We start from the raw sequence: 20650 nt of genomic DNA on the forward strand, positions 1-20650 counted from the left end.
CAGACAAGACACAATACGTTGTGCTAGCTAGCTAGAGACACAGACAAGACACAATACGTTGTGCTAGCTAGCTAGAGACACACAGACAAGACACATTATGTTGTGCTTGCTAGCTAGAGACACACAGACAAGACACATTGCATTGTGTTGGCTAGCTAGAGACACAAACAAGACACAATATGTTTTGCTAGCTGACAGACAAGACACATTACATAGTGTTGGCTAGCTAGAGACACACAGACAAGACACATTACATAGTGTTGGCTAGCTAGAGACACACAGACAAGACACAATACGTTATGCTTGCTAGCTAGAGACACACAGACAAGACACATTACATAGTGTTGGCTAGCTAGAGACACACAGACAAGACACATTACATAGTGTTGGCTAGCTAGAGACACACAGACAAGACACAATACGTTATGCTTGCTAGCTAGAGACACACAGACAAGACACATTACATAGTGTTGGCTAGCTAGAGACACAGACAAGACACATTACATTGTGTTGGCTAGCTAGAGACACACAGACAAGACACATTACATTGTGCTTGCTAGCTAGAGATACCCAGACAAGACACATTACGTAGTGTTGGCTAGCTAGAGACACACAGACAAGACACATTGCATTGTGTTGGCTAGCTAGAGACACACAGACAAGACACATTACGTAGTGTTGGCTAGCTAGAGACACACAGACAAGACACATTACGTAGTGTTGGCTAGCTAGAGACACACACAAACAAGACACATTACGTTTGGTTGGATGTTTAGAACTTCAACAGATAGGCAAGAGACACAACCACTCCACCAATATACAAAAAAAAACGGTCTGATGCAGTCAACTTGAATCTAGATTGATATATACAGCAGTCAACTTAAATCTAGGTTGATATATACCGCAGTCAACTTAAATCTAGGTTGATATATACTGCAGTCAACTAGGTCAAAAATATATCAATGTAGATTAATATAAAATTAATAGTAACTCACAGGAAACACATATCCTAAACAAAATAGGGGTCAGGAGGTATTTGAATACTATGTGTTTTTTTTTAGTAACAACATAACCAATAGACAGAATGAAGTTCCTTGTAAATATTTTGACCAGCAAAACTGTACTGTCAGCATAATGGAAACAAATCAAGATGAACAATAAAAGAATGACCAATTCTATGACAAGCATCATATATATAAATGTAACTCATACAGAAGCTAGTTAGATTTATACATCTCATAACAATACAGATATGTTTGTAAAATGTTTTACATGTTTCGGATGTTCCTTCAGAGTTGAAGATAATTACTTCCTAGTCCAAACCTCCCGCAGGACGACGGGGGATGGGAGCGGGCACGGTTTGAACCAGTGACCATCGATAAATCTGAACGACCGTCCAGCGTGCAAACCGCACGACCAGGCAGATATGAAGATACTGACCATAGAAAAAGGTTGAAAATAAAAAGTGAAATGAAATCTATAAACAAATACCTACTCTAACTTTTCAAACATTTTACATGTTTTTTCAATACCATACAATTGGTCACAACTATACACACAGACTTAATATTAACATCACAATCTCTAAATGTTTAATAGGCTTTGATTCACTCAGATATAAAGCATCCATTCACTCAAACATCATAAAGCCTTCTTTCACTCAAATATTAACTATTCATTTACTCAAACATAAAGCTTTCACTTTGAAAAAACAAGTTAAAATTACTTTTTTTTTTTTAATTATGAGAGAAATGATCAACTATTCATTAATTCCTTAGCCAATGTTCAAGAGCTGTTTTCAACAAATTATTGTGCATTGGTTAAACTGATTCCCCCCCCCCAACCCCACAACCATACATTATTACTTAAAAATTAATTAATTAAAAGTTGTTCATTTTTACAAGTAAGATTGTCCCAGACTTGGGTTACAAAAGTCGGGCCTTAACATTCAATTTTAATTAGTATCATAATTATGACAAAATTATGACAATAAAGATAGGGTCTCATAAATATGGAACTTTGACTAAACCAAACAGCCAAACAACTTGGTACAATAACTAACTATTGCTTTTATTACGGCAACAAGGTTTAGTTTAGGACATCACTGGCCTAAATGCAAATGTTCTCAAACAGAAAAACTAGTGTTCACACTGGTGATGACTGCACTCTAGAATCGACCAACATTATAAGTGACCAGCACAGCAATGAGTGGCAAACACACAAGTATGCTGACACAGAAATTAGCGTCCCTTTTCATTTGTTTCCAAGAGATGAAGTTTTAAAGGGAAAATATTTATTCGGCTGAAGAGCAAATAGTTTACAAAGGCATATGCTCACATTAAATTCGCGGAAGACAAGTACCGGTGCTCAGATTAGTAGATCTATAGGATTTGAGTGCCCACTCTTGACGTCACACAGAAATTCCGTGAAAATCTGACCGTTTTGCATGCGCAGAAAAATTATGTCAGAAAAACATCAATTACTAAGTTTACCTTACCTTTACCTTTACCTATCTCACCTTACCTTTACCTTTACCTATCTCTTGGTCTGTTGGACCGTTGGGGCACCAGACAAGACTTGTCGACCGTCTTTCTCCATTCCTCCCTTTTTTTTTTTGCCTTGTTTAGAACCTCTCGCTCAATGGCTGGCGCGTCCATTCTTTTATGTTGTCCTCCCATCGCTTTCTCTGTCTGCCTCTTCTTCTTTTTCTGGTACTGTTCCCTGAAGGAAGGTCTTTGCGAGCCCCGTAGATCTTGTAATATGGCCATAGTTAAGCTTTCGTCTTTTTACAATAGTTAGCAGGTCATCATGGGCTCCGATCGCTGCAGTAAACTTGTCTCTGATCTCTTGGTTTGTAACGCGGTCTTTAAATGTGATGCCTAGGATCCTTCTGTAGCATCTCAATTCCATTTGCTAGGATCCTCCTCTCTAGCTCTGCATTTTTATATGCTTGCGAGTTGTGGACTTTAAATTACTAAGTTATTCTTGCAAATAAAAAAAAAAGAATAATATATTCATTTTCTGTAAATCATAATCATATTATATCAAAAATTGTCAAAACCATCGGACTTTCACTTTAATAAATTTTGGAGAATAACTGCAGAAAAAAATAAGTATAGACATTGAAAGTGAACTGGATAGATGTTGCTTATAAGCTAGAGTAAATAATTCACCAAGAAGATTTCTGAAAATAAAAAGCTGCTGTATTGCAGGTGATCCTGGGAAGCTTATTAGACAAGTTCTGAAATCAGAATTAATGTTCCATGTGTTCCAGGATTTGCAAGTCTTTGTTTAACTTGGGTTAATAGTTCTGATGGAGGTAGGGTGGCTGAGTAGAAAAAGCACAATTTGGCTTCCAAACAAGGGTCACGAGTTCAAACTCTGGTTAAGACTGGGATTTTTTTTATTTTGAGTATATTTGGTTGAGCAGAAAAAGCACCTGGCTTTCAAACCAGGTCCCGGGTTCAAATCCTGGGGAAGACAGGGATTTTTTATTTCAGAAACTGGCGCTTCTGAGTCCACCCAGCTTTAATTGGTGTAGTGTGCGTGTGAAGTTTTCTTGTTTAAACGTTATGTTTTTAGGTATAGGAAGTGGTTTGTATTGGGCATGTTTTGATTTGTTCATTCATTTACTATCGCATGTTTTGTACATATTTAAAATATTAGGTGTATTGTATTTAGCCAGAAGCGTAGCTAGCCATGTGCGGCACTCCGATCATAAAATCTCGAAGCTGGTGTTCCATTAGTATAGCTCCATGGTTTTCATGCAAACATTTTTGAATAGGTGCTAACAACATCTAGCCCAGCTGGTTATTATTTGTTTCGATCGCCATCAAAATCCCTGAGATTTTCAAGAAAGTTAGATCTATTTCATGCTTTTTGGTCTGACTTTTGAAAGAGATGAATAAAGTGAGGCGGAAGTCGGGATTTTACTAGAGTTTTTGACAGCAAAATCGGAAGATCTCTTTGTTCTCTTTCATCTCTTTGTTTAAAGAGTTTTCTTATTCAGACAAAACCTATGGCCTGGTAGAGTTGAACTATCCTCTTAACCTAATCAACTATGGTAACAAACAGATTTCCAGATACCTGCACACCCAGGAGAGGACGAATAGGAGGACAAAGTTTTACAAAGGAGGACAAAAAGAGGACGAAGCTTGATGAAAAAGAAAAAAAAAGAACAATAGAAGACAACACTTGACAAAGTATGATTGAAAAGAGGACAAAGCTTGACAATGGAGGACAGTTTGACAAAAGGTGACAAAATGAGGACAGAGCTTGATAATAGAGGACAAAACAAGGACAAAGCTTGGCATTAGGTGACTAAATGAGGACTGAGCTTAACAATAGAGGACAAAATGAGTCTGTTTTGCTTTTATCTATATTTCTTTACCACTCCGTGCACGCAAAAGTGTGAGTTATTAAGAACCTTAAGTCGTGCAGTAAAAAGCTAAATAGGCCTACATTTTCTCCAAGATTTATTTTTTCCAAATCTCTTCCACGCAAACACATTGAGACTGGAAAATTATCTCCCCATTTGTTTTTTATATCTTCTTTGTCTTATAGGAGAAAGGGAAAATAAGATAAGATAAATGTTTTATAAATGTATCTTGTACCTTCTCACGCGAGATTTTTTTGCGGAATCTGATACAATCAACAAGCATCGAGACGAAGGTTTTATCAAACAGATTCGTAACAACAAAATAATTAAAAGTACTCCCTTTTACAACTTCTAGAGCGATTATTTTCCTCCTAATAATTAATGAATGTTAGATTAAAAAACACTGGAACATTTTTACCCCGCCCAATCCCCCTTGCTGTTGACGCTCGTTGACTTGGAAAGCTGAGCCTTCAGTATTCATAGATATGGATCAATATGTAGGGTTTTGTCCTCTTAGATAATTGTACACTTTTTTTTCTCACACACCCTTTCTCAGCCTTAAACAATTCATTCTTTATTTTTAAACTGGTTCACGACTAGTGGTTCACAGACTAGTGGTTCGCAGACTAGTGGTTCGCAGACTAGTGGTTCACGACTAGTGGTTCACAGACTAGTGGTTCACAGACTAGTGGTTCACGACTAGTGGTTCACGACTAGTGGTTCACAGACTAGTGGTTCACAGACTAGTGGTTCACGACTAGTGGTTCACAGACTAGTGGTTCACAGACTAGTGGTTCACAGACTAGTGGTTCACAGACTAGTGGTTCACGACTAGTGGTTCACAGACTAGTGGTTCACGACTAGTGGTTCACAGACTAGTGGTTCACGACTAGTGGTTCACAGACTAGTGGTTCACGACTAGTGGTTCACAGACTAGTGGTTCACAGACTAGTGGTTCACAGACTAGTGGTTCACGACTAGTGGTTCACAGACTAGTGGTTCACAGACTAGTGGTTCACAGACTAGTGGTTCACAGACTAGTGGTTCACAGACTAGTGGTTCACAGACTAGTGGTTCACGACTAGTGGTTCACAGACTAGTGGTTCACGACTAGTGGTTCACAGACTATTGGTTCACGACTAGTGTTTCACAGACTAGTGATTCACGACTAGTGGTTCGCAGACTAGTGGTTCGCAGACTAGTGGTTCACAACTAGTGGTTCACTGGATAGTAACATAGTGTTAATATTTTCGTCTCCAGTCCACATATATCGCAGGTTAAGGTGACATTCGTTCTGGTGGTAGAGGAGCCAACCATTTCTCGTTTGGCACACTTTTCTTTCAGAGCCGAGGCCCATGTTCTTATGTTCCCTGTACATCGCTTTCTTGGTCAACATCTCTCTCCAAGAAGTGCAGTCTAGGACTAAGTCTTCCTAGTGGTCAGTATCAATGTCCACTGCTTTTAGGTTGCCTTTGACGTCATCCACAGATCTGAGATGGACATGTATGATTAAAAAAAAAAACAATCATTGTACTGCGTATGTGTGTGCGTGTGTGTACTGTACATATTATACATGATTTGATGATAGTGTGTGTTGTTGCCTGTTGTTGACTTATAGCACCAATCAGCTGGCAGACAACTAAACCGCTATAGGCGTAATGTATCTAAACAAATAAAACTTCAAATAACTTGAATAACGTCATAGAACTTTAATTTTAATATAGACAAAATCAAGTTAGTATGAAACCAAATACATGGAGTAGACTTTAGTAAGAATATTTCTTAACATGATCTAATTCACTACAATTACACAACCTTTCAGTCTCACGTTCTGGAGTCGTCTCCCCTAACTAAAACTCCATAACGAGAGCGCCTATTTAGTTGATGTAAATCAGATGACGTTAATTTAGGTGATGTTATTTAGGTGGCGTTAATTAGGTGATGTTTATAAGGTAATGTTAATTAGGTAATGTTAATTAGGTGTTAATTAGATAACGTTAATTAGGGGAGGTTTTCTTCCTTGTCTGTATTTGCCAAATACGAGCTATAAATCTACAAATAGAAAACAAAACCTGTATAAATACTCAGAAAGACACAGATATAAAGGTACATTTCTTATTCCATATGCTGAGATATATATATATACAAATGCTCAATCTTTCCTAGTGCTATTTGAGCATGGTATCAGTGGCACAAAGGGGTTCAATGAACCCGAGACCACGACCATCAGGGGACACAGCCTGTGACGTAGCAACACTAGCTCAACGGGGTTTATTTCACTTGAGCCCATGACGGATGACAAAAAAGGGCCACATGAGATTTAGGGGATGATATCAAAGTGAAAAAAACAACAACTCTTTTGTAAGAACCGATTAAAAAGTAGAATCTACAAAGCTTCCTCAAAATGTTCTTAACTTTCTACCCAAAACGTTATATTCGTTTTAAAACATTAATCAGTGTTTTTAAGCTAAAGTCAGCGTACTAGCAACTTAAATTACTTCATTGTAAGAAACTGCTCTCAACCAGGTTAATTGTAGTGGTGGCTAGCTCTGACCGTGCATTTGAGGTAACAATAGTTGCTTGATCATTCCACTCTGTTTCTTCTTCTGTATATTTTATAAAACCATGAATAGTATTCAAGGAATGGGGGGGGGGGGCAGGGCCCTATGCGAAACGGATTGAGCGGGGCCCAGTCTGTGTAGGGATAAGAATAATAAGGGAAAATTATGATTATTGGTTAAATATGCATGAGTTAATGCATGACGCGTTGGACGCAATCATCTTTTTAAAGTAACATCTGTAATATATAAGATATAAGATTATGATCTAGAATTAGCGCGGGGCCTAAGAAAGTGCAGGGCCCACTGCTGAGGCATAGGTTGCAATGGCCTCACACCGGCCCTGGGTGTGGGGTGGGGGGTGGGGGGAAGAGTTTGGTTAAGAAAATATTTATGTGTTGTAGAGAAAGAGAAAATGGAAATGGGAAGAGGGTTGACAATAACATTTTAGTCTATAGGGATAGTCCTGATGGTCAGGAATCAAAATTGTGACATACTTGCTAATTATTCAATTTTCTGAAAGCTCAATTTGTTTCTTTTTTCTATAACTATAACATAGTTAATTATAGGTAGTTTGTATTCACCCACTGCATGATTTTGGGACTTCAGTCAGAGATCTAAACTGACTTCTTTCTGCTGTGTTTATTAAAAAACAAACTTTTGCACTTAGAGGGCCATAAGAGACATTTGTATATAATGTTCTGCTTATTGTCCAGTGCACAATTGTAAGGCAGGGTAGGCTTGACTTCTTTGGGGGCCCCTGCATTTTGCGTAATATTTAATTTTTTAATGTAAAAAAAAACACTCATTTGGAGGCACCCCTCTAGTGGGGGCCCGCTAGGAATATTCAAATCCTCCCACCTCCTCCCACGACCCTAGCTACGCCGATGCCGTAACCCTTAGTTACAATCACATTGGGATTGTTTCCTGTGTGTGTATACAGGGCCAGCCTCAGGCCACTGCCACCTATGCGGTCGCAGTGGGCCCCACACTTTCATAAGCCCGCGCTAACTCTAAATCTCCTGAAAACTCATGAAAATCTTCAGGAAAAAGACAAAATTGTCTTTTTGGTGTGTCATTATTGTGGAAAACGCCAATTCTACGCGCGATATAAAAAGGCATTGTAAGCTTTCGTTTAATACAAATACTACTAACTTTAACCTAAAGCGGTAGTTCCTTTACTTTTTTTTTTTTACTATAAGAGTCACTGGCATATACAGATATTAAAAAAAAAAGAATAAAAGTGATATTTTTTTAAAACTCTGATCGTGATTTTGTACGTAGTAAAGAAAGAATAAAATGCGATGACACATTTATTTTCTAATACAAACTCTTAATTGTCACTTATTATCCGTATCCCTACACAGACTGGGACCCGCATAATCCGTTTCGCATAGGGCTCTGCAATAGTTAGGATCGGCCCAGTGTTTGTGTGTGTGTCACGTGCTGTGAACTGCATAATAGTTGTGTAATCTCCGAATGAACTCTTTATGTTGTCTGTTGTATTTATGTGTATGTTTCTGTTGTGTTGTTTTTATATGAGAACTGTGTCCTTGTAAGCACAACAAATTTCCATAAGGTTCAATAAAGCGATCTTAGTCTTAGTCCCGTATTTAGGCCTACTCTTGAATAGGCCCTAATTTTTTTATTTTTTTTTTACTTAATTAAGAGCCCCCCCCCCCTTTTTTTTTTTTGCCTTTTATAAGTACAGATCGTATATGCCAGTGAAAACTATTACTTGAGGGCCCTAACTTAGCTATAGCTTTCCTTTACGTAAATATGGATCTGGTAATGATTGTGATAGTAAGTGTATGTGTTTTGCGTGGATGGTAGTGCAGTGTGTGTGCCTGTGTATGAAATGACCAGTGGACCTTGAGTGTACATGCTTGAGTGAACAGCAGTGTGTCAGGGACTGTGTGTAAAAGGAAGTCAGAGTATAGAGAACAAGTGGCTGGAGTAGAGAGCATAAATAAGGACGAATAAAATCATTGTGTTTATTGAAGCTCGTGTTGTTTTAGTCTATTACAATGATTGTACACCTTCAATTTCTTTCCGTTCTACGCTGTGATTAAAGCTCTCTCTCTCTCTCTCTCTCTCTTGTAATGAATTAATTAATTAATTTCAAATCTTATCTTATATAATACAGACGTTACTTCAAATAAGAGGATGATTACGTCCTACGGGTCATGCATCTAGTCATGCCTCTTAACAGATGACTTAAATTTTTTGTTATTAGTTTTTCCTGGCTGGCATGCTCTAGTAGCACTAGGGAAGAAGGAGCGTTATTACAGATTTGTCCTGGCATATGGAACAAGGAATATGCCTTTATTATGGAGGCCCCTGTCCTCTTGAAGCTCCAATATACATAAACTTAGTAGTATTGACATTGTCACGAGTCGAGTCTGTGACCTATTTCGACCAGTTTTTAGAAGCTCGAGGTCAAACCAGTGCAAGTGTCCAGCGTAAACAAGTTAATTTTAGGTATCCAATCAAAGAAAGAGGTTAAGGGAAAAAAAATAGCACACGTCAGCTTCTAGAAGGTCAAAGTTACTAAAATAATTAGGGGGAGAAGTTTCCATGATTCTGGAATGTACGATTAAGAAAGGTATAAATTAAGGGAAAGTCAGTTAGACGGGGTCCCCGCTTAGTCCTCGATTAGTAATGGTTATAAGTTTTGTGATATTATTTTAGCGGGTCCATTAGTTGAAGTTGAATGTTATACTAAGTGAAGTTTCATGTATCTTTAAGTTTTATTTCGAAGTATCAAGTTAAGTTGTTATTGAATTGAGAAGTCATTTTATGTGAAAGTTGAAGAAGTATTATTAAAGAAGTTTTAAGAAAATACAGAGAGGTGTTTCTTTCTTCATTTCATTGAATTGTCAAGTTTGATAATATAATCCCCGGCAAGTGTGATCGTCACAGACATCTGTAAAAGTATGTTTTATTTGTAAATAAAGAGATTGAGTACTTGTAAATAAAATCTCATTTCGTTGTAAACATGTATATTTTTGAAACGTGGAGGCGGCACTGCCTTATTATACAATACGCTGTTGTAACTCCATGACAGATTTCCAGTGTAATGTAAGAATTAGTACTGTTTTTTTTTCTTTACAAAGCTTATATTAACTCCCTCCGTCCGTCTGTCTGGTACAAATTTCTCCAACTTCCCATTCTCGGATTAAATTTAACTTTTGTACAGTTATTCATAGTAGATAACAACACATGAAGCAATCAAAACAAAACGACATGCGAGTTAATCAATTAGTAATCGTTAATCAGTGGCGTAGCTAGGGTACTTGATGCCCGGTGCGGCAGGTCTTCATATTGTCCTCCAAAAAAAAAAAGGGAACGAAACAGTAAAACGTCCTTTTTTCTCCAATAGAAATATATATGTAGTCAATGTTCAAGTATTGCTGATTCGGAATAAAATCATTTTTACAAAAAGATACATCTTAGTGCTTTCTTACTAGCAATTTATCGAGAAAATTATCAAAATACTTTTTTCTTACCAACTTTGTTCAATTGACAAAATTTCCAAATGTGTCATCAGTCGATTGAAAGTAATTCTTGCATAACTAAAGTTTAGAACTATTTCTCTTGCATGTAGCATGTACCACAATTGTCAGAAATATGCGAATCAAGATTGCGATATTCGAGACAGGTTCATCTAGTGAATGCTTTTCTTTTTTACTCTAGAGCTGAACGGAACCTTGTTTCTTGAGTTGAAGGCTTCTGAAGAAACTGCGACAACCGTTGAAGTCTCTTTCTATCCACATGAAATTTTTTTTGTCCATAGTATTGTCAAATTTTTTTTTTTTTCATTCTAGGATTGGGAAAGCGACAAAAACTCATATCACATCATGATATTGCTTAAATTTGATGATAATTTCTTTAACAATATGTTGATTTTAACAATATGTTGATTTTAACAATATGGTCCAATGAAAAAAAAAGCTGTGAATTCTTTCCAAAATGACTGAAACTAAACGGAATCAAAGTGAAATGAAAGTAAGCTACAACAGTCAACTTTAGTCAAGAGACATATTAAAGCAATCTAGATTTAGATAAAACTAGTGCACTGAACAATTTAGTATAAAATGTACCAACATAGCTTTGTCCCTCATATAAATACAGAGCATTGAACAATGTAGTATCCTTTTACCATGTACCACAGAAGAAAGTGTACAAGTGCGTTGCCTTCAGGGCTTTAAACAAATGTAATCAATTTGATTCAACATGTTCTACACCTTACATGTAATGGAAGAAAGAAAAGAGGAGAAAAACAAAGCATAGACATACAAACATTTGTTTGTGTTTCTTAATGTGTTATACAAATGTGTAGTTTTTACTGACAAAGTTTGTGCTCAGCTTGATGCCCCTCATAACTTGATGCCCCATGCGGCCAGCACCACACGCACATTGCTAGCTACGCCACTGTCGTTAATGAATGGTTTTATATGGAATACATTATAATTTAATAAACACTCAAATTTGTAATGATTATGTTGAAATTTTTAAAGTTAAGTTTACTAACAAATAAATCACTAACTAACATGAGAAAATAACCCAACGCATAACATCCTCACTTGTAGATTAGTATGCACAGATGCAAAGTTATAATCTCCGTCTCGACAGGTCTGGGAAACCAAAAATTCTTGACCCCTACGGTGACATGTATGCACTACGCAAAGCAGCAGGGTTTCTGTCCAGGGCTTTTGCAAGAGAGGATTTGAGCCTCTCAAGCCCTGACTCAGATGGAGTTAGATGATGATGATTAATATGATAAATTGATTATTTTATGTCACCTTTATTCCTCCCCTAATAATGTTCTCTTGTATCCCACACAGGAGCCATCAGAGATGCAGTCCTGAAACTATTCATTCATCTTCTGTGGAGTCATGGCCCTCATCGTCTCCATCATACCCATCGTGGAGCCAGGGGCCCAGAGATACAACAAAACCAACCTGGCTCGAAAAGCGAAACGAACATTTCATGAGGTTTATGTCTTTTTTTGTTTTTTTCTTTTGTATATTTGCCAACTCCGAGTTATGAATTCAATTTAAAAGCAGTGCTTCCTATTATAGTAAACGCACCTTATGGGTACTCCTTAGACAGCGTAGGTGGAAGGAGTTTAGCTTTTTGGTGTGGCGGGAGTATAGGGTCCAGGTCTATGATGCATATAGGAGTGAGGGGAGAACTACAGCACTGTAGACTGTCAGTTTTGTGGATATGCTGAGTTCTCTCCGTTGCCACACTTGTTCTTGAAGTCTGCCAAAAGCAGCACTGGCGCGAGCAATACTTTCGTCAACCTCATCAGCAAACGCCAACCTGATGATGATGAATACAAGTAATATTTCGCTATGGACGATGTTTGTTTAAAAGTTTTTATAGAGATAATCGACTAAACAACAAAGTTTTTATACATTGACCATTTCTACTATCAAATACGTGTAGAGGTTTGGTATCCAACTAATACCTCAGATTATTGAAAATTTAATCTACCCATCATAACAGAGCTCAATTATTATAGTTCTTAGCAGCAAATAAAGAATAAGGCTGTGATTAATGCTAATATTAAGATTAAATCTTATGATTAAAACTTTGATATGTATACGATTAAAACTAAGACTACGTCCAGTGTTACAAGTATCGCTGCCTTGTGATGCACTCCCGACTGTCACCCCGATAGTCCAGTGTTCGAACTCTTTAAAACTATGATTAAGTCTAAGATTTAATCTAAGATTTTATAATTTTTAAATGAAGTCTAAGATAAAGGTGGAAACTAGGATTGATTCTGTTTTGTAATGTGTAATGATATGATAAACATTTTTTTTAAATTTCATACAAGAACACTGCATACAAAGAGCATACTAGAACACTCCATACAAAGAACATACAAGAGCAATCTATACAAAGAATATACAAGAACTCTCCTTGCAAAGAGCATACAAGAACATTCCATGCAAAGAACATACAAGTGCACTCTATAAAAAGAACACACAAGAACTCTCCTTTCAAAGAAAATACTAGAACACTCCTTACAAAGAACATACAAGAGCAATCTATACAAAGAATATACAAGAACATTCCATGCAAAGAAAATACAAGTGCACTCTATACAAAGAACATACAAGAACATTCCATGCAAAGAAAATACAAGTGCACTCTATACAAAGAACATACACGAATATTCCATACAAAGAACAAACAACAACATTTCATGCAAAGAACGCACAAGAACACTCCTTACAAATAACATACAAGAACACTCCTTACAAATAAAATACAAGAACACTCCTTACAAATATTATACAAGAACACTCCTTACAAAGAACATACAAGAACACCCCTTACAAAGAACATACATGAACACTCCTTACAAATAACATACAACAACACTCCTTACAAATAACATACAAGAACACTCCTTACAAAGAACATACAAGAACACTCCTTACAAAAAACATACAAGAACATTCCTTACAAAGAACATACACGAACACTCCTTACTAATAACATACAAGAACACTACTTACAAATAACATACAAGAACACTCCTTACTAAGAACATACAAGAACACTCTATACAAGAACACTTCATGCAGGGTAACATTCAAGTACACTTATACAAAGAAGACAGAAAAACACACACTTAAACATACCATACAATGAAAGGTTTAAGAAGCTAAAATTATACTCCAGCACCCGTGACAATGAGGAGCTCTGGTGTGGTATATATTCTATTTACATCATTCAAGGATCTCTGGCATTCTACGTCTGGAAATAAGTATTTCCCTTTGCAACTTCTAATGTGACTAAAAAGCTTTAATCCTAGATACACATCCACTGCCACAGGTTGGGCATTTGCCTGAAGAGCCCATCCTACTTCGAGAATGGTCCCTGGCGTTACAGCTTACGCTAATTTGATTTCGAACAATGTAATATTACAACTGTTGCGGCTGAGGGATAAAGCACATGGCTTTGAACCTTGTTTTATGACTGGGATTTTGAATTTTATTATTTTCAGGGTACCCTCTGATCCCACCCAGCTCAAATGAGTACTGATATTAGTTGGGGTAACATAAATGCGGTTGGTCGTTGTGCTGGCCACATGACACCCTCGTTAACCGTCGACATAGAAACAGATGATCGTTATATCAGCTGTCTTATAGATTGCAAGGTTTGAAAATGTGTACTTTAATATTATTAAATATCTTCTTTGGGGCCACGGTGTCTGAATGGTTAAACTCTGGGCTTCCGAACCTGGAGATCCTGGGCTCAAATCTCGGTGAAGATTTGGGTTTTTAATTTCGAATTTTGTAGGACCCCCCTCACTTCACCCAACTCTGATGGGTACCTGATTTTAGTTGGGGAAATTTAAAGACGGTTGGTCGTTGCCCGGCCACATGACACCTTGCTCGTTAACCGTTGGCCAAATAAACAGATGGCCTAAACATCATCTACCCTGTAAATCGCATGGTCTAAAAGGGAAACTTCATTTACTCTATTTTATAATTTTCTTTGAAATGCAGAAATTATAGACTCAATAATGTAACCCCGACAATTCTGCTTTTATGTCGTCTGCTCGGGTTTGTAGAAAAGAATAACTCTTAATTCAAGTGTCGCACACATTTTGAACCAACATATTATGGTCCAGCAAACCTACAATATAACAAGATTTCGTGTTATAGATCTAGTACCTACTCTAAACCATTTTTAATTGTTTTACAAATACGTAATTTGGGAATCGATGTCACTGCCAAAGAAAGGAAGACAAATCCTATGACTATGGTGTCACAAGAAAACGAATGCAAACAACGTGTTATTTCCCTTTTGAGCTGTACTAATAGACAATTAAAAATGTCTGAACTATATTCTCTTAATAATTTTTTTGCGGTTTGGTTAAAGATAAATTAGTGTGTACAAGGTGGTTTGGGTGGAGCGAATCGGTGGAGCTAGCTTGTGGCATGTCATGTCGTCATGTTGTGCACGCACCTAATGCTAGAGTGCACTGATGCACAATCTTCGGCCTGTGGGACATATTCAGCCCGTAATGCGGTGCTATACAGCTCAAGGAGACTTCAGACCATAGTAATAAAGATGCAATTTCTCGGTGCTATGAATTCAATTATTTATTTTCTTTTTAATAAGGCGGTCCGTGACTTGCGCCATTTGTAGAAAATGAAATATATGCCCCAAATCTGTTTCAAATTTAATTTTAAACATTCGAAACAGAAAAAAATAAAGCAGTGAGATTCATAATAAACGAATATTCACACTTAACCAGAGTAACACCTTTAGTAAAATCACTAAATTTAGAGATCGCCTTCAGGACAGAAGACTCAAAAGTAAAGTAGCAATCATACATACGACACTGAACCATAATCTTCAAATACAAAAACAAAATTTAATAAAATACTCTGAAAGACACAAAGATCAAGGCACATTCCTCGTCACATAAGCTAGGACAAATTTGTACAAATACTCCTTCTTCCCTAGTGCTATTAGAGCATGGAATGGGTTGTAAAACCAGTGACTTGGCAGAATTTAAGTCATTGGTTAATATGCATGACTAAATGCATGACGCGTAGGACGTAATCATCTTCTTTTTTGAAGTAACGTGTGTATTGTATAAGATAAGAAGATAAATACATTTTAAAAACAATGCTTGTCTAAAGGGAATAACCGCAAAATAAATTTATTCAAACTAAATGATCAAAAAATTCGCTGATTTTTTTTATTGAATCGAAAGGTTTTTCACAACATGACCTTCTGACATTAGCACGTGGCGCCCTCGAAAGTTGTTCATAACCTAACCGTCTGACCTCAAGATGTTGTTTATAACATGACCTTCTGACATTAGCACTGGCGCCCTCGAAAGTTGTTCATAACCTAACCGTCTGACCTCAAGCTGTTGTTTATAACATGACCTTCTGACATTAGCGTTAAGGCATTTAAAACCTGACATTAGCTGGCACCCTTGAGAGGTTTCTTGTAAATATAAAAGGGATTAACGTTTAAAAAAAATCTTTGGGCAGTTTAGACCAATAGCTCGTTGACATGTCGTAAAAACCTGGTCTAAACTGTCTACAGGCAGTGACGTCAGTCAGTGGTCAGTGTTGACACCTTCAATAATGAATGATCTCGCTCCTACCCCATTAGACTGCTTATAAAATATAAACACACACACACACCATTTCGCTACATCACTTTTTTTCCAATGTTTTGTTAAGGAAACAACGAAACAACTAATATAAACAACTACCAAAAGTTAAGTGTGCGCGCGCATGCCTGCTACACGAGAAAAACATCCGGTAGTTGGACGTGTTTACATCTTGGTTGATGTGTTTCGTGCATGGGGGGGGGGGGGTAACGAAGCTGGGTGCTGGAAGGAGCAGAGCAGTGGTTAGTAACTGGTCTAGAGGGTTCTTGAAATTAGGTGGCATGTCTACAGGCCTTCTAATGGTTTCGAAACCTGCCTTCCGCCAGCCCCAGCCGTCTGCAACAACTTTATTTTGTAACCTTCATCTACTTCGCCTGTTTTCAATAAGAACCTATGTTTGGACTTCTTTGGATCTCAATTGTGGTACCAGCGGCCGTGGCGAAACATGTTATCGGCTCCTAGTCCAGACTATATAACACTGTCGATCATAGTTATCGAGAGGTTGTACATGCATAGTTCAAGATCATTTGCACTGTTCTGTAATTTTATAATCATTGTAAATATGGACCTTACAAGTTGTCAGATCAAGATGCTTTTTTTTAATCCATCGCATGGAATGTAGATCAAGAATTTTGTCTACTTTTTTTTTTTTAAAAGGAAACCTCAGAATTTGCGCTATTCAATTTTAGCTTTATCATCATAGAAATCCTTGGGCCTTAGACCTCTTTTCTTTGCCTCTTTTTTGGGCTCTATGTGCCTCTTTTATGGGCCAATTCGCCTCTTTTGTGGGCTTTTTTTCAATGTTTTTATTTGTAAGTTCTTATAATTTTGTCTACACAATTAAAAGGATGCACAAAACACGGCAGTGTAAAAATAATAATGAATTACTGTACTATATTGTTCTAAGTGCAAAGATCTTTATCGCGGTTTATGTCATTATGCATAATTTTTATTTTTACGTCTTAATTATTGTAAGAATTAAGTCGAAGACACTTGGAACTCGCTGGCACACGGAATTTCGCCTCAATGGCTCCTTCTGCCTGTCTGAACAAACTGTTCAGTCTAGGAAAGATCCAAGGAGATGTCATTTTTTTTAAACCCGCTTTCTTCTTATAAAATACAGACGTTACTTCAAAAACGAAGATGATTACGTCCTACGCGCCATGCATCTAGTCATGCCTCTTAACCAATGACTTAAATAACCGATGGTTCTTAATATCTTATCCCAAGAAGCTTGGGTTTAGATGCAAGGATGAAGGCCGAGCACACCGGAGATCCCCCCATATTCCTTATCTGTACCTCAACAGCTGTTCATAAAAAAAAGGTTACATGAGGAACGGTGTGTGGGTAATAAAATGTTTCTTATGGTTTTCTTCCATCCCCGCCAATGCAATGGACTCAGTCCTAATCTATTTTATTTCCCTATTCGCCTTATTTCCTTTTCTAACGACCGTTTCCACCCGAGCGCCACTTTAAGGCTGAGAAGCATTGCACAGACTGAAACATTTCACTCTTTCTTTCCGAACTGACGATACCAACGTTGATTTGACTCATTAAATTAAATTAATTTTTGGTTTTATAAACTTTAATTTGTGTTATAAAAAAAGAGCATGCATTCTTCTATAATATAACTATATATAACTATAACTATAACTATAATAACTATATTCCTAATATAACATTTCCTGACTACTTACAAAAAAAGTTATTGAAGTTTAAGCATAACAGGGGAGTGAAACACATTTGAGCGAAATGAATAAGTCCACTGGAACGTAGAAAATAATGAAGGAGGGAAAGAGTTAAATCGTTTGGTTGTTTAAGTCATTGGCTAAGATGCATGATTAGATGCATAGCGCGTAGGGCGTAATCATCTTTTTTGAAGTAACGACTGTATTTTGTAAGAAGCAGAAGGGTTTTAAAAAAAGGAATCTTTCCCAGACTGAACATTCTTTTTCAGACAGGCAGAAGGAGCCATGACGCGAACTTCCGTGAGCCAGAGAGTTCTAAGTGTCTTACAACAATTAAGAAGTCTGTGCGTTGAAATAAAAAATTATGCATAATGACATAAACCGCGTTAAAGATCTATAATATGGTAGGGTAATTCACTATTTTGTTATTCGCTAATTAGCATAGAGAGGTAAAGATTAGGTAGGCAAAATTCTTGGTCTACATTCCATGTGATGAATTTTTAAAAAATTAAAGAAATACCCAGAAAGACACAAAGATAGAGGCTATTTCTTACAAGTGCTCCTTCCTCCCTTGTGCCATTAGATAATGGAATGGGTTGCCTGAATCAGCCAAGAAAACCAACAACTTAGCGACTTTAAAATTTTACGATTTTTAACATGACTTCATTGACTAATAAAATGCGTAGGACGTTATTATCTTATTTTTTGAAGTTACGCCTGTAAAAATAATAATAATAATAATTATAGCTTTTATATAGCGCTACCTTCATGCTCAGACCAGTGGTAGGGGGTATCTGGGAGAATCTTTTACCGTGCTGCCTGTAGGCGCTCAGTAAAAACAACTCTGTTTGAATTTGGTGTTGAACCTCGAGCCCCTTTCATTGGTAGCCAAAATCCCCTCGGGCCCCACCACATGAGGTGGCCCCCAAATGATTGTTTTTTTTTACATTAAATATTGAATACTGCGCAAAATGCAGAGGGGCCCCAAAGTGGTCATGCTCCCGCCCCCCCCCCCAAATGATGGAAAATTCCTAGCTACGCCCCTGTGTGCTTGTGTGTGTGTGTGTGTGTGAGAGAGAGAATTCTTTTAAGCTTTAGGTCACTATCATGATCGAAAGTTATACATGGACGCAAGCCTCTTAAACTCAAGCATTTTCAATAATGATGTGGATGATAAAATCGTCATGATAATATAGATCAGTGATGCCCAAAATACGACCAGCGGGCTAGATACGGCCCGCGATGTGTTTCCATCCGGCCCGCCAAAACGTCAGCACAAAGTAGAGAAAATCATCCCTTCCAAAAAAAAAAAAGGGTTTAAAAATGTATCATTACCTACTTTAGGGCTCTTATATTTTCTCTGATGGATTGGTACCATGACCTTCAACGTTTATAAACTGGGCTGTTAATGTAGAAGCTACCTGGAAAAGTGAACTATCTTTCCTTTTTTTTTTTTTTGAGAAAGATGATAATAAGCGAACTATTGCTATCTTTTGAAATGGTTTATTTGGTTCATCCATTGACTGTAATGGAGCTTTACCCTTAAGTCCTCTTCTATGACACATATCAAATGATCTTATGTATTTTGATAGAGTTACTTTCATTTTAGGCCAAAACACTTTGTGTTGCTATATTTCTAAAACATTTCTCTATACACTCCTATGTGTCAGGTGGGTTTAGTCGCTTAAGTAGGGTATGATATGATGGTCCCGTATCCCCAGCCTGAACAGAGTAACACAAGAACCTAAAGATAATGGCATGTAAAATACGAACATAGAATAACAGTTAGTCAACTGAACAGTTAGTGAATAACAACAGTTATCAATATGAACAATATTTAATAATAATTAATTATAAGTTATCAACATATTTACATATACATCAATATCATTGAAGTCATTATTGAATTAATAATTAGTCTAATATAACGCCAATAAGTTTCCATAACACACCTTCACGCTCACACTCCATCTCGGCGCCCAACGTAACCTCAACTCCCTACACCTCAACAACAAGAGTTACTGCAAAACTCCAAAGGCGGAAAGGCGACACACTTTCCCATAGCCCAAAGCCTAACACCCTGAAACGAAAAGAAACCCTAGATCTAGCGATGCTGCTACAAGAAAGAACTTTTCAATAGCGACACCCGTACCGAAAGATCAGCCTACTTAATAAAACTATGTACTTACGTACCCTTACAAGGGGAAAACAAACAACCAGCTACCTAGCTCACAAAAGAAGCTCTCTCTCTCTCTCTTGCGGGAACTAAGGATGACGTAAACACACACACACACAATATTCTATGCAACAAAACGCACTTAAAAGAAACTACTTCCTATACGCTAAAACACCAATATTAAATGTAAAGAAAACTTCACGCGCGCACGACACTATGTTCACTTAAATTGCTATCATGTGACAAAATCATGACATCCTTCCAATACTTTTGTGGTAAGACTAATTGTTTTATTTCTCTACCATTTATTTTGTTTTCCTTAACAGTATTTCTTCTTCTATGACAAATTTCTCAATAGGATTATTATTTCTTCTGTCAGTAATGCTATCATAAATTTTTGCCAATTATGTTATCCTGTCTTTGTTCTTGGGCCAATTTATTTATTCCTTTTAATTCTTCTGTTTTCATTTCTTTAGTTCCATCTTTCTGTTGTCCTGCTTGTGTTACATCCTGTTCTTGATTTTGTATTTTAACTTCTATTATTTCTTCTTCATTCTCATTGTCCTCTTTGCAATTAACTGTTTCCTCAGTTATAACTATAGACTCCTGTATTTCTTCTTTTGGCTTGTCCCTAGACCTAGTTACTACCATATTACTTATGTCATTTTCTGTTTCAGCCTTACTGTA

At 37.1% G+C, this 20650-nt stretch overlaps 1 protein-coding gene across 3 annotated transcripts in view; it reads right to left on the reverse strand.

Annotated features, from left to right (window-relative positions):
- LOC129924192 (uncharacterized) overlaps positions 1–20343 on the reverse strand; it is a 41385-nt gene extending 21042 nt beyond the window's left edge. Inside the window, exons 1-2 of one of the 3 annotated variants that reach the window (XM_056018003.1) lie at positions 19981–20334; positions 19740–19867 (exon numbers count right to left, since the gene is read on the reverse strand). The gene's annotated coding sequence lies outside the window, so the exon portion shown is untranslated. Of the gene's footprint in view, positions 1–18847; positions 19510–19739 lie in introns of those variants that run through there. The other 2 variants (XR_008776179.1, XM_056018002.1) reach the window with 2 other exon arrangements.
- Between the last annotated feature and the right edge of the window lie 307 nt (positions 20344–20650).

This window comes from Biomphalaria glabrata, unplaced genomic scaffold (assembly GCF_947242115.1).
Source record: "Biomphalaria glabrata unplaced genomic scaffold, xgBioGlab47.1 scaffold_19, whole genome shotgun sequence".
In the NCBI taxonomy this organism is placed as follows: Eukaryota; Metazoa; Mollusca; class Gastropoda; family Planorbidae; genus Biomphalaria; species Biomphalaria glabrata.